At 45.9% G+C, this 13867-nt stretch overlaps 1 pseudogene across 1 annotated transcript; it reads left to right on the top strand.

Annotated features, from left to right (window-relative positions):
- The first annotated feature begins 3066 nt into the window (after nt 1-3066).
- Nucleotides 3067-13087, top strand: LOC120698189 (annotated as a pseudogene). Its single transcript, XR_005684744.1, has 11 exons — nt 3067-3888; nt 5440-5675; nt 5767-5907; nt 6000-6431; nt 6619-6691; nt 9967-10247; nt 10573-11031; nt 11113-11355; nt 11429-11782; nt 12219-12434; nt 12577-13087. The product of XR_005684744.1 is annotated as a jacalin-related lectin 3-like (transcript).
- The last annotated feature ends 780 nt before the right edge of the window (nt 13088-13867 follow it).

Here is a 13867-nt window from a genome sequence, read left to right as displayed (position 1 = left end):
CTGTTTGTTACAATTTGAAAAATGATTTAAACGTTTAAAAGCTGTAATTTGAAGAACTCGTCATTTCATGTGTAAAACTTCATTTTCTCCCCTTGACCTCAACTAAACTTTGGTTTATCATGGTGTTAATGAGATGCCTAATCAATTTCATATGCACACGTGCCTCGGTTCAAAAGTTATTTAAGTGTTCTCCCCTGTGTTCAAACACACACATAGACACACATACATATAGACATTCATGCATACACATGCATTAATTCAAGATTTCCTATTTAATGATGCTTGATTTGGTTCTAATTACCCTAAATTGGCTATTTAAAAACTTGAGCCGTCACAATTGGCCCTTGGCCATATCCAATCAGAGGTATGGGAGAGGTCCCCTGCTCATAGTTAAAGTCATGTCTACCCTCATAAGAGTCCCTCTCATCCTCGACGATCATGTTATGCAATATAATGCAAGCATACATGATCTCACCAAGTGTTCGTGTATGCCACACACGTGCTGCGTTACGTAAAATAGCAAAACGAGACTGCAAAACACCAAATGCACATTCAATGTCTTTTCTTGCTGATTCTTGCTTTTGGGCAAATAACTTGTGCTTGTCACTTTGCGGAAATCTGAATGTCTTCACAAATGCTGCCCCTTCCGGATATATACCATCAGATAGGTAGTAACCCATGTCATACTCATTTCCATTGACCGTAAAACGAACCTCTGGAGCTATTCCTTGTCGTTGTGTTGTGAACAATGGTGATTGGTTTAACACATTGATATCATTGTTCGACCCAGCCACACCAAAAAAAGCATGCCATATCCATAAGTCATGTGAGGCAACAACTTCAAGCATGACAGTGGGTGATCCATGACCGCGGGTATATTGTTCTAGTGCATACAGTCAATACTTCCAAGCATACCAGGAAAGCCGCGAGCCTCCCCCACATGAAGCAACCTATGAATATCTTCTGCAGTGGGTCTCCTAAGGTAGTTTGGCCCGAAACATTCGATAATACCTTTGCAAAAATTCTCCAGGGTCTCAATGAGTGTGCTTTTAGCAATTTGTAAATTTTCATCAAACATATCAGTACAGGTTCCATATGCTAACACCTTGTTTCTTTTATTCCGAATGACAGCAGCCACATCTCGATTGAGCCATTTTGGTTCATCCTTCACCACTCGCCACCAATACTCAAATGGAAAGGGTTTGTCTGTTTGCTTCACCCTTTTGTATTCTTCATGAACCATCTCCATAAGTTGTTGATCTGATCGCCCACTTACATATGTGTTTGATATGTCTACCCAACATCCATGAAACTTTGAAATGAGTGCGCTGGTTGTGTTCCAATGATTTTTGCATTGTGTAGGTGTCCTCTTCTTACCCTTAGGTGCATGCATGTTATATCCATCTGCAACTTGCTTCCAATAACGAGGGCCTAATTTTGAATTGCCATCTATTGGGTCATTGGAGTTGTTTATCCAAGAACTTATCAATCGAAGATTATCTTCTTCAGACCAATACATCATCCCACCTTTCTTTTCCTCATCTGAACCTACATCACTCCATTCTTCACCTCCGACTGCATCTTTGTTTGTATGCTCTACAGAAAGCATTGGAGAAGTGACTGGAGAAGCTGAGCCCTCGCCTCTTGAACCACCAACTCCAAACATAGCTACTGAACCAATTGGTGAAGATGGACCACCATTCATGTCGCCCCCATGAAAATTGCCAGGGAAAGGAATGCCATGCTGGTAACTTGCTGCTGGAAATTGGTAACCTTGTTGAACACCAAATGGATTGAAATTTGGTGGGTGAAATGGGTTGGGACCAAATTGATGGGGTGGGAAATTCATGGGAAAATGGGGTGGAAAACTAGGCTGTTGTTGGGTGTTTGGGTTTTGAGGATTTGAGCTTTGGATTTCTGAATTCATCAGATTTGTAAAGCTAGATGTAGAATGATTCTCCATTGTGGCAATGTGTGAGTTTGAATGTATGAAGTTCATGTATATAGAGGAGCAGGCAAGCAAGTCTATTTGTAAACGGCTATATCAACAGCCAACGGCCATAAGTACTGTACAATGCTTATTTTATTTGAAATGAGAGGAGGAGGTAACAGTTATGTGCATGTATCATTATTTTATTGGCTTCGGTTCGGCGCATACCCAGAGTTCGCTTTCACCCTCTGACAACGAGAGTGCGAACCGTCCAATGCTTAAGGTTCGCATGCAGTGCCACCGGTTCGCTTTCATGCCATGCTGGGGCTGCTCTTAGCATCAGGTCCATGATCCATCATCCATCGCGCGCCAATCAGCTAGTAACACCCAGCTGACACGCTCAGCATCGCACGCCACAGCCTGGGTGATCAGTGATCAGCGTCCGATCGTCGCAGTCTTTCTATCGACTGCTAGCACCACCCGGAAACCTCTGCCCGCGGTAAACCGACACCTGGATCGCCAAGTCCACAAGAAACACGTCGCGATCTCTTCCTCTGGTTCAGCGGCCACGGACGGTGACACGACACGAGTCACACGACACAGGCACACCATTGCTCGCACACCGGAGTTTTTTTTTTCTTTCCCGTTGGAATGAGCCCTCGACCCTTCCCATTTTTCATTGAGGCTGTATTAAGTTAGGGGTGAAAAAGTTTTGATGGAAACTTTTTACAATTTTGACCACTAATTAAAGGTATTAAATTAATTCTAATTACAAAAGCACCTCCACAATTATGGCTACTGTAGTAATATTGTACCTAATTAGGCCTTCGACCGCATGATTTGACGCTGATTAGAGCAAGATCACTGTAGTATTACTGTATTTAATTATGTATTCATTAGATTCGGCTCGTAAAATTGCATCCATCTCTAAATTTTTTTTACAAATAGACTATATTTAGTATTCTATACATATAAAAGTTTTTTTTGAAAGCTTTACTGTTACAACCAAAGACGGCCGATGAAGGACGATGATGAAACTGAAGACTGATCTGCGTCTCTGCGGGGCCTGATGCAGGCCCCAGAGCGAGCAGAGGCGGTTCCCCACCACAACCTACAGGCTCTGTCATCCCCACGTGTATCACACGCTTGTACGCCTCCTCCTGGACCGATCCGCTCCCTCGCCCAGCCTCGCCGCCGGCCATTGCTCTGCTCTCCCTGTTCATAGCAGCCTAGCAGGGCTCCATCCAATCGGCCGCCTGGTTTTCGCTCTGAGCACGCTCGTCTCACCATCTGGTCAAAGACGACCTCGTCGTCGTCTTCTCCTTCTCCACCCTTCTCAAGCTCTCCGCCTCCCCGGGGCCCGGGGTGTACAATACCCCCAGTCCACTCATCTCACCGAACCCAAACCCTTGCCACGGTTCCTCTGCTCCGACCCAGACCCACCAGAGCAGGCGACGGAGGGGCGCGGATCGCCAAAATGCCCTCCGCGCTCTACCTTCCCCTGCTCCTGCTGCTCGCCGCCTCGGCCGCTGCCGGCGCGGCGGCGGCGGCTGCAGATGCCGCGGACCCGTCGGCGCACGAGGCGCTGTTCGACGCGTGGTGCGCGGAGCACGGCAGGGCCTACGCCACGCCCGAGGAGCGCGCGGCGCGGCTCGCGGTGTTCGCGGACAACGCGGCCTTCGTGGCGGCGCACAACGCCCGCGCCAACGCCAACGCCGCGGGCGGCGGGCCGGCCCCGTCCTACACGCTCGCGCTCAACGCCTTCGCGGACCTCACGCACGACGAGTTCCGCGCCGCGCGCCTCGGCCGCCTCGCGGCCGGCCGGGCCGGGGCGACGCTCCGGAGCGCCGCCGCGCCCGTGTACGGGGGCCTCGGCGGCGGCGTCGCCGTGGTGCCCGATGCGGTGGACTGGAGGAAGAGCGGGGCCGTCACCAAGGTCAAGGACCAGGGCAGCTGCGGTGAGCCGAAATTCCTCGATCTGTTCTGCCCCTGCATTTGGACATGTGCAACGAAGGCCTCCTGAGGCGCCGGTGCGTAATGGGGTTCTTGAGCGGGTCGATAATGTAAAGAGGGGTAGAGGTAGACCTAAACTGACGTGGGATGAGTCGGTTAAGAGAGACCTTAAGGATTGGAATATCTCTAAAGAGATAGTTTTGGATAGTAGCACTTGGAGACTAGTTATCAATGTGCCTGAACCTTGAATTTATTTCTTTCGGGTTTCATCTCTAGCCTACCCCAACTTGCTTGGGAAAAAATGCTATGTTGTTGTTGTTCTATGCCTGGATTTGTTGCCCCGATTGCTTGTTAGGGATAGTGTTGACAGCCAGTAGCTTAGCACATCAAAATGAAGTGCAAACACAGTGATCAGTGAGTCAAATACCCATATGGCCGTTCCTAAAGCTAGTCAGATTCGATTCCTAGAACCCAAGCTCAACAGTAAAAGGGTGCTGAGGCTGTTGCAAACCGATTTTACTCTTATGGTTCAATAGGCGCAGTGAAACAGAACACATAATTGACCAATTAGAAGTACAGTGAATTCTGTCAAACCTTGCGTGTGTCATCCTGTATAAGCACATAAACACTCTGTTCGCTGCATCCAGTCAACAGTGTTTTTCTCTCACATCAAACCAGCAGCAGCCAGCAGCCAGCCAGCAGTACTTTTCTCTCACAACAAACCAGCACCAGCCAACAGCCACAGCACAGCGAACGGAGTGAAAACTTTACTTGGCTTAGTGAGGTAACACCAGCCAGCCTTTAATTAAGAATTTCATTTACAGGATTGTTGCAATTTACGAACTAGATGTTTCAAAGTTAGTCTGCAAGCTTTGCTATCCTTGGGGTGGAATTGCGGAACCGGAACCGACCCTCTGTGACTGCTCGATAAATCTGAGATCAAGAGTCACGCCACTAGTTTCATATGAGATCGCATTAAAAAGTTTTATACAAGATTCTTCACAGCGGCTTTATGAGATGTTAAATTGAACTTCAATAGGTTATATGGATGGATTTTCTTGCTGTTGGAATAGGTGCAGCTTTCGTATATATAATATAATACATTGATACTTACTGTATTCATAAGATTCTTGTAACTACCAATGCAACAGTAACTCAATGTTCTGTTGGGATATGTTTGACTGTCTTGGGTAAAAATTGAAGGCACAAGTATAGATGGGAGCAACATAAGAACCTTCTCAGATCTTGTTTTACAATGTAGGGAGTAGGAGTAGGATCAGCCAAGTATGAGTGATGCTTGTCACAACTTGGTCTGTTTCTGGCTTTCTGCATAGTCTACCTTGACTTGTATCTAGTTTTTGTTTTGGCATGTACTGGTTTTATTTTCTATGATTCAATGAAAATTTGGTAGGATTTCTTTTTCTAACTTCCTCAAAGAAAAATGTTTTGTTTCCTTCCGTTGAAAACGCCTTTTTAATGATATTTCACTTTTAAATGTTGGTGCTAGTTTACTGCCAATTTCCACTGCAAGTAATTTTATCTTTATTCTTATTCAGGAGCCTGTTGGAGCTTTTCGGCTACAGGTGCTATTGAAGGAATAAACAAAATCAAGACAGGCTCACTGGTCAGTCTTTCTGAACAGGAACTAATTGACTGTGACAGATCATATAATAGCGGCTGTGGTGGTGGCCTCATGGACTATGCTTTTAAGTTTGTGGTTAAAAATGGTGGAATTGACACAGAGGAGGATTATCCCTTTCGTGAAGTGGATGGAACATGCAACAAGAACAAGGTAACATGGGGTTGTAGAAAAGTACCCTCACAAATTGTCTAGATGCCTTTTACCATGCCATGTTCATGTGTTGTATTTTCTTATATCACAGCTGAAAAGGCGAGTTGTGACAATTGATGGTTACTCTGATGTTCCTTCCAACAAAGAAGACTTGTTGCTCCAGGCTGTTGCCCAGCAACCAGTTAGTGTGGGAATATGTGGCAGCGCCAGAGCATTCCAGCTATACTCCCAGGTACATGAGCAGTGTTTGGTTATCCTCTTATTAACATGTGTTACATAAGGGTAAACCATTTTATTGTACTCTCCTAATATTCCCTTATGCAGGGTATCTTTGATGGTCCATGTCCAACATCTCTTGATCATGCTGTGCTAATCGTGGGTTATGGCTCCGAAGGTGGCAAGGACTACTGGATTGTGAAAAATTCTTGGGGTGAAAGTTGGGGAATGAAGGGCTACATGCATATGCATCGGAACACTGGTGATTCCAGTGGTATCTGTGGTATAAACATGATGCCATCATTTCCTACCAAAACAAGCCCGAATCCTCCTCCTTCACCAGGCCCTGGCCCAACCAAATGCAGTCTGCTTACCTACTGTCCTGAAGGATCAACTTGTTGTTGCTCATGGCGCATCTTGGGCTTTTGCCTTTCTTGGAGCTGCTGTGGACTGGACAATGCAGTTTGCTGCAAGGATAACCGTTACTGCTGCCCTCATGACTATCCTATTTGCGATACAGTTCATGCCCAGTGTTTCAGGGTACTGCTAGAAATTTGTGGAATTTGTTTGAACTTTTACCATGCTTGTGATTGTGGCCTGACCTGACTCATAGTTATCATTTGTTCCAATCTTTCTAAATTAGTTTCTGTGTTTGTTTGATTACCTTTCATTTTTTCAGTTATGGTACTTGTTGTTTTATCATTTATAATCGTTTAAAACATTGCAGGGCAATGGCAACTTTTCTGGTATAGAAGGAATCAAGAAGAAGCAGTCTTTCTCTAAAATTCCCTCTTGGAATGGTTGGTTGGAACTGATGGATCAATGAACATAGTGTCAGTTATGGATGGAAGGTAAGATTTAAGTAAACTTGCTTTAAGGTAGAACTGATATTTTTGACACCTGTATCTTACCAAAATGGATCCTAGTCATTCATTTATGCTGATCATTCGGTCTCCCAACAATTTACAGAGCAAGCTCTTGTGCGAGCAGTAGGTCTAGGCTAGCTGGCTTCTTCTGGTGCCCTTCCAAATTCTTACATGCTCTTAATCTACACCACCGGGTTGCACCGAGATGCCCAGATTTGCTCTGTATTGATGATGAACCATACTCTGGTGTGAAATTCCACGATTGTACATGTCAGACTTGTATTAGAGAGCCCCTGCACGGATGATTTATTCCAGTCCATCTGTACTGCAGTTGAGGACCATGCCAAATAAAGAGATACTTGTACCATGTTTTGTGGTTATGTTACAGAAAGATGCATCATAAAGAACAAATAATCAGCATATGAAATTGTTGTGCCCTCGCAACAAAAAAATGAAGCTGTATAATGCTAATAACTTATATGTAAGGGGTAGGACATTCATCGAGCTCTTCATGTTGATGCTCTATTTTCTACGGTGTCCGCAAGTAGGTCCAGTATACATCACTTGTGGGAATCTTAGAAACTTATGGAATCACAATTTCAGAAACACTTGTGAATTGTGCCACCCAACTTGGGTGGCCGAGCATCGGTTGACACCGGGGCCTGCTAATTAGCGGGCGCTCGCCAGCAGCGGCCACAGCGGACGATCTCCGACAATAGCAAAGTTTCCACATTTGGAAAGTTTTTTATTTCCACAACTTTCTATTTTGGCATATGATAATTTATGTATATAACTTTGTATATATAACTCATTAATAATATTTTGTTACAGACTATAATTTTAGCATAACTTTCAATACATACAATTTATACACGTAGCTTATACATATAACATCTAAACAACATTTGATTTATATTTATAACTATTTCCTCCTAACTTGTTTCATAATAATTTTGTAGCACAATTTTTATGACGTATATAAAGTATACATATAACTTTTGTTATAACTTGGATAAAAATTTTATTAGACAACTTTTGTATATAGATTATGCAGATCCACATGAATACAAATAAATGTTAAAAAACTAATTGAATAAAAAAGTGAAAATAACAAAAAAAATCAAGTACGTGTTCTGCCGTGGTGCAGGGTGGGTGCGAAGTGCGGCACGTGGACCGCTCGTCCATCTATCGCTCGCTAGCAGCGCTCGGGGCAAGCGTCCGCGGAATTGTAATTGCGGTTGACACCTCCCAGGACCCGACTCCCAACTGGTTGATTTGGGTGACCAGTATGGCAACGAGGAATCCGTCTCCCAGCAAAAATAGCCGGTCAGTTCAGCTGATGGCTACAACATGGTGCATCTGCAATGCAAGAAATTTGTATCGACTCGAGTTGAACAAATTTATGTAGAAATTAATGTTAAATTCAGAGTCCAAACAAGCCCATACTAGGAGCTTTTCATTCAGGATTTGGTTTTGACGCCATGGGTACCGTGCAAAGCACAGACGACGTTGATGCTCAGGTTCTGCACTTCTCCTGTTGTGCTGCCAAGTTGGCGGAACCTGGAAGGGGAACGCCGGAAGAAGAGGAACCCTGCGCGTCCTTCTGCTCCACGTCGGTAGAAAATGTGCCCACGCCCCCGCGCCCTCGCCGCCGCCGCCGCGGGGCATCGCATTATCCCCTGTGAGATATATTCCGATCTCGATACGCCGCCGCTGGTGGCGCCACACGCTGCTAACCCGCCCGCCCAGCCGCGAACTCGAGGGGCCGGCGGTGGCGGTGAGCGTGAGGTGCGTGACGCTACCCTCCCCGATTCGGTCACGTCGGCCGTCGCGTCCGACGCTTCGCTTCGGGCGAGCGGCGCTCGCTCGCTGCCGCTGGTCGTGGTGGTGGTTCGCTCTTCCCCGCGATTCCTCCCCGACGTCAACGCGCACAAGTCGGGTGCGGTGCGCCGGTGCCCTCCAGTTCATAAAGGTCAGGTATGGCGGAAAACGAGCTCCCCACCAAATTCGTTTTGCGTTCGAGGCGCTCGGTGCCAAGACGGAATCGATGTCGAACTCCGCAGCGCTTCGTTAGAGAGGTGAACCAAGCGAAAAGAGCATTGCCAGATTGATCGGATAACCTTTTCTATTGTTTTCTGTCTTCTTTTAGTTTCATGTTCAGATTGTCAGATTGACGAAATTGCCATGATGCAGAACTAAAGTTCAGGAAATTAATTTCCATTTAGACAGTGCGTCAACTGCTTGGAAAGACGTCAAGCGCGCGGTGAAAAGTGCAAGCAAGCAAGCCCCTTCTCGAAGATGGAATCAAGAACCCAACAAATTACATTCTGCTAGGTGAGTTCCACCACACACCCACACACGCAGCACGCAGAATAACGAGTGAGAAAACATTCTATGACAGGATTGATATCATAAAATATGTCGTTTCTTTAATTTCCCATTGCTAGTTTTGCAGGGCATCGTGCAAAGCCGGTGTGGCCCGGGATCAGAGATCAGTAGACGGCGAATACGGGAGGCTGGAAAAAGACTGATAATCGCATCAGAGTCATGTTTCCTTTGTGGGTGAATTGGCTCCAGTAGGTCAGAGAATCGAGTTCCCTTGGTTGCTTTCAAGTCTCCTCTACCGTTAACGCTGGCGCCTGGCTGGTTTGGCCTTGGCATCCTTTGCTCTAGTCATCCTATAAATTGGCAGGTGGCGCGCTTCTTCTTGTCTTAATAAGCCCACAACGCAGTAAGCAGGCGGGCAATAGTAGAAGACATAAGCTCAGTTCTCTTACTCTCAAGTGTTTGAGACTATTTGCGCAACAAAAAATGGTACACTGTGTTGCTTGTTTGTGAGCTCGTGTGTGCATGCTTCTCTGTTTGCATTCAGGAACATATGCGGGTCAGCAATTGGTTAATGAACTTCTACGCATGCATAGAAGATAGAACCTCCAGAAATGCCATCCTATAATGGGCAGAATAGTTGGGGTCACAGCACATGACATACTATTTGGTGTTTTCATTTGCTAGTTTTGGAATTGGATGCTTTTGGACCACTTGAACTTGAATTTCGTAGAAATCTTAGAATCTGGAACAGGACTTGCATCTGTTGCTACTTTTCCCTTCCCTGGAATTGGTTCCTAACTGAATGGCATAGCCATACTTTGCTTTCACCCCCAGTGAATTGAAAACTTGAAAACACAATGGTTTCATGTTATACCATAAAGCTTGTAGACTTCAAGTTATGTTACCATGCTCTAACAAAATCTTTCTTATTTATGTATACTAGAGCATCAAAGCCATTAATGGGAAGAGCCCCATAGTGGTTGGACCATGGGGAGGGACAGGAGGGTACCCTTGGGATGACGGTGTGTACTCAACAATACGCCAGATTGTGATCACCCATGGTGCAGCTATCGACTCTATAAGGATTGAGTATGATCTGAAAGGAAGATCGGTGTGGTCAGAGACGCATGGGGGCACTGATGGAGGCTCCGAAACAGATAAGGTATAGTTTACTTAATCCTCACTGAAGCATTTGTAGCTTCTCTAATTTGGTTGCAAAATGACCCTATCTAGAGATCTCTATGACTACTGGAATTAATGCTTACAGGTATAAACATCTGTATAAAGTTTTGAATACTGATGAGCTTAAAAGATACTTGCCATCTTTTAACTAGTTTACTGAATCTGCACCAAAATTATGCTCTGCAAGTCTAATTTGATTGCTATTCTAGTTCAGACAAGTGTTTCTGTATCGATGCTGAAGTTCAGAACTTCAAATCAGTTTTCATGTCCGTTTAACAGTGTTCTTTATGCTTTGCATTCTGCAGGTAAAGCTAGATTTTCCAGACGAAGTCCTTGTGTCTGTAAGTGGACACTATGGTTCTGTCTGCGGGACTCCAGTGATCATAAGATCACTGACATTTCAGAGCAACAGTTCGAAGTATGGACCTTTTGGCACTGAAGATGGGACGCCTTTCTCACTTCCTGTGAGCAGTGGCAAGATCATTGGATTTCATGGAAGGTCTGGGTCATATCTCAACTCAATAGGCTTCTATCTGAAGCAAGTGCATTTTCCAAATCCATTGAATTCTCCAGCCACACCCAGAAGCCTCCCAACTGCACATAGTAGAAATGGATACAGCTTCAGTGGAGGTGATACTGGAGCTGACATGGTCCTTGCTGTGCGAGATAGAGGCGACAGCTATGCTGTTTATGCTAGCAATCAACCCAAGCAGCAGTATGCAAACCCATCACCGGACTACAGTGATGGAGCTGTCTGGAACAAGGTTTGACAAACTAGCCTACTATATTTGCTATGTGCCTGATCAACAACCTTCAAATTCTGAAATATCAACTTTGCCTTGCAGATGATTTCTTTCCCTAGTTACTATGGCGACAGAGGAGCTGCAGCCATCGGCAGCCCTCAGACTTACGGTCCCTGGGGTGGAAGTGGTGGCACCATCTTTGATGATGGTGTTTACACTGGTGTGTGGCAGATCAATTTGACACGTGCAGTGGGAATTTCATCCATGAAGGTGCTGTATGATCGAAACGGGCAGGCAGTATGGGGCAACAAGCATGGATTCAGCGGAGGTGTTCCACCTGATAAGGTAATATGACTGCAGTACAGTTCTTTGCTGAACAGTAACGAGGTTTGGATGATCTGAAACTTTTGTCTTGCAGATAGTATTCGATTTCCCGTCAGAGGTGTTAACTCATATTACTGGGTTTTACGATTCAGCAATAATCATGGGCCCGACTGTGGTCAGATCGCTCACATTCCACACAAACAAGCGAACATATGGACCATATGGGGATGAGTGTGGTACATACTTCTCGACGAGTTTTACCAATGGAAGGATAGTAGGATTTCATGGCCGGGAGGGGTGGTACATCGATGGCATTGGAGTTCATGTGCAGGAAGGCAAGGTGGCGCCACAGCAATTTGTTAGTAGACCAACGACGACCGCTACTAGCCCATCATACCATTACAACATGCGTACTCAAGCGCAGAGTGATACGTATACAAACAACGAGGTAACTAAAAATCTCATATCCTCGCAAAAAAAAAAAATCTCGCAAGCATGAATTCTGAGTCGATTCTTGAAAGAGTGTGGAACCATCAACAGCATTTCTGCAGAGGAGATAGCTGAAACAAATGAAACAGGTCCTGAGTTCGACTCCCCGTGGGAGCGAATTTCAGGCTGAGGGTAAAAAAAAATCCCCTCGCTGGCCCCGTGTGCCAAAGCACTAGTTGTGAGACGGCCCAGGTCGGCCTGAGGACCCTTATATGGCCCAGGCACAGTTCCCAGGGGTTACGTCTCCCTGTGTCAGGGCGGGGCCAGAGTTCGGGGATTTTCTCAGTCGGGGAAGCCGAGGCTTCTTCTTAAGTTAATACCGGTGGGGCGGTCTTTCCCCACCCGGCCGAGTTTTTTTTTTTGGTAATGACCGATGCGTTTGGACCACTCTGCAGGTTGCTTATGGCATAGTGAAAGAACCGGTTCCAATGGGACCAGGGCCATGGGGCGGGGAGGGAGGCCGGCCATGGGATGACGGCGTCTACACCGGGGTGAAACAAATCTACATCATGAGAGGTGCTTTGATCGGGTCGATTCAGATCGAGTATGACAGAGATGGATACTCCATCTGGTCTGCAAGGCATGGGAACAGCGGCCACATAACCCACAGGGTGAGTGCCATATCAAGCTTCGAGCTCACCTGTCCATCCATCGTCGTTCCAAGACATGACATGATCAGTGCTTGCTGAACACATGGATCCTGCATATTTCTTCAGTAGCATGACATCCTTTTTCCTCTGAACGTGTTTGCAGGTGAAGCTGGATTACCCCCACGAGGTGCTGACGTGCGTGTACGGCTACTACAACACGAGCAGGGAGGACGGGCCCCGGGTCCTGAGGTCGCTGACGTTCATCACCAACCGGGGAAAGTATGGCCCGTTCGGCGACGAGACCGGCGCCTACTTCTCGTCCGCGATGACAGTGGGGAAGGTGGTGGGCTTCCACGGCCGCAGCGGGCAGCACCTGGACGCCATCGGCGTGCACATGCAGCACTGGATCGTGGACAGGAGGCCTGCCCCCAAATACGTACTGTCCAAGTACCTCTTCTGATCGCCGGGGAGGTCAAAATAGTATGTAGTTTCATCAGCTTATAAGAGATGTAATTTTGGGCATTGTTTGGTGGCAGCATTTGAGTTCATTTCCCCCTATTCAGGGCGGACTTCTCGAGTGGTGATTTTTACATAACTAGGAAACGCTATCAAATTGAATAGATGTAAATTGCCCGATTACCTCCTCTCTGTTGAATTCGAATACATGGTCAGTATCACAGTTGTTTGAAAACTCGGTGCGACTGCACAGGCAGTACTCGTCTGCTTGACGAGCTCTCTTGTTTTTACACTCCATGAACAATTGGTTATGGGGCCTGTTTCTCTTGGATAACATACGTAACTTGTTTGAAGCTTTAATTTGAATGAACAAAGATTGCTACGCAAAAGGAACTGAAAGGTTCATATCCTGAACTATGCCCATAAAGAAAATACAGCATGCCATCCACGAACAGTATTTCTCATCAGCCATGTGAACTAAAATTTCTCATCATAAAGAAAATACAGCATGCCATCCACGCACAGTATTTGCTACCGTTATGGACTTGAAAAGTATTGCGCGATTCATTTCAGCCTGAGTTACAATAGCAGAAGCAGAACAACTGAACAAGGGTTCAATCAATTCAATCAACATCTAGACTCCCATTCCTTCCCCAGAGATTTATAATTCATAAACTCTTGTATTAAACTCTAGTTCCCTCTCTCACCAATTACCCTCGACCAAACGTGCTGTGAAAAATACTAACTGTATACGTATTCTTTTCTAACCTCCGGACTCCAGTTCATCTGGCAACAATGAGCGTGCAAAAGTCACAATAATTAGCAGCAATGGAAACCGGCAAGGAGCACGGGCAAAGCGTAAGCAGCCTGCCTCATCTTTTTTTTTTTCTTTCGCGAGGCAACCTGCCTGATCAAAGGCAACGAATACTGTTTCTCCAAAAAAAAAAAGGCAACGAACGCAGGCACAGGCGCACAGCCAGTGTGCAACTGAAAAATCC

The sequence above is a fragment of the Panicum virgatum genome, chromosome 3K (genome assembly GCF_016808335.1).
Source record: "Panicum virgatum strain AP13 chromosome 3K, P.virgatum_v5, whole genome shotgun sequence".
NCBI classification, from domain to species: Eukaryota; Viridiplantae; Streptophyta; class Magnoliopsida; order Poales; family Poaceae; genus Panicum; species Panicum virgatum.
This window is presented reverse-complemented; position numbering and strand designations above follow the sequence as displayed.